The 1,027-nt window shown below is 37.2% G+C and overlaps 1 long non-coding RNA gene across 1 annotated transcript; it reads left to right on the forward strand.

Annotated features, from left to right (window-relative positions):
* On the forward strand, positions 1-367 carry LOC117106380. The gene is made up of 2 exons (XR_004445057.1): positions 1-121; positions 277-367. It is a non-coding gene; the product is annotated as an uncharacterized LOC117106380 (long non-coding RNA).
* Positions 368-1,027: the final 660 nt, after the last annotated feature.

A 1,027-nucleotide genomic window follows, 5' to 3' on the forward strand; every position in this document is an offset into this window, starting at 1 on the left:
GAAGTTTGCTGATAGAGAGGATATTGTTATTGCTAAAATGGATTCCACAACAAATGAGCTAGAAGAAGTACAAATTAGAAGCTTCCCTACCCTCAAATATTTTGTTAAAGAAACTAATGAAGTGAGTTTTTGTTTTTTGAAAATTATATTACTAAGAACATCAGAAATTCTCTTAGAATAGATGCCCAACATCATAGAAAATTTTGATAATTTACGTAATTTGATTATGATCATTAACTTGCAAAGCAATTTCTCAACTATTTTTCATTTTGTAAGGTTATTGATTATAATGGTGAGAGAACTCTGGAGGGATTAACTAAATTTTTGGAAAGTGATGGAAAAGATGGTGCCGGCCCATCAGACGAGGTATGTTTGTTGCTATATTTTATGTATATTAATAATTATATACCTCATACATGGATTCTAGGCATTTGATTGGTTAAGAAGCGGGGCAATAGAAAGTACTTTTCCCCTAAAAAAGTACTATTTCCCTTAAAAATAGTATTTTTTTGACCTGTCGCTATGTGTAAACTCTAGGCCCACTTAACATGCGCTGCTGACAGTAAAGGGGACTGCGACCTCTACGACAAGATTGGCCCTTGACTGTGTCACAGATCAGCATATAGACGATAAACAAATATGGAGGCTGGTCGGTTCGAGATGAAGGACTAGCCTAGGCCTAGCATTACTTCTTGATGAAGCCGATAGCAAAAGCACCAAAAGACAAATTAAATATGTCAATATTTAACAAAAATTGCAAGATGATGGGTGTGGTTGAAATTGAGGAAATACGCAAAGAAGAACTAGAAATGCTCTTTGATCGCCTAGCGATAGGCCTGGGCCTAGCTAGGCCTCTAATACTAGGCTAGGAAGTAAGTACTTTTTTAGGCCTCGTAGAATCTATGTATGAGGCAAATATTGACTGATCTAGGTATGGGGAACGGTGAAATCTATTCAATGTGGAGACTGTAGCCTATCTTCCCTCGGGAAGATAGGCTACGATCTCCACATCACCTTGGGGCAATAG

The sequence above is a fragment of the Anneissia japonica genome, unplaced genomic scaffold (assembly GCF_011630105.1).
Source record: "Anneissia japonica isolate Jap-2015-1 unplaced genomic scaffold, ASM1163010v1 scaffold309257_len1027_cov342_single, whole genome shotgun sequence".
Classification (NCBI taxonomy): Eukaryota; Metazoa; Echinodermata; class Crinoidea; order Comatulida; family Comatulidae; genus Anneissia; species Anneissia japonica.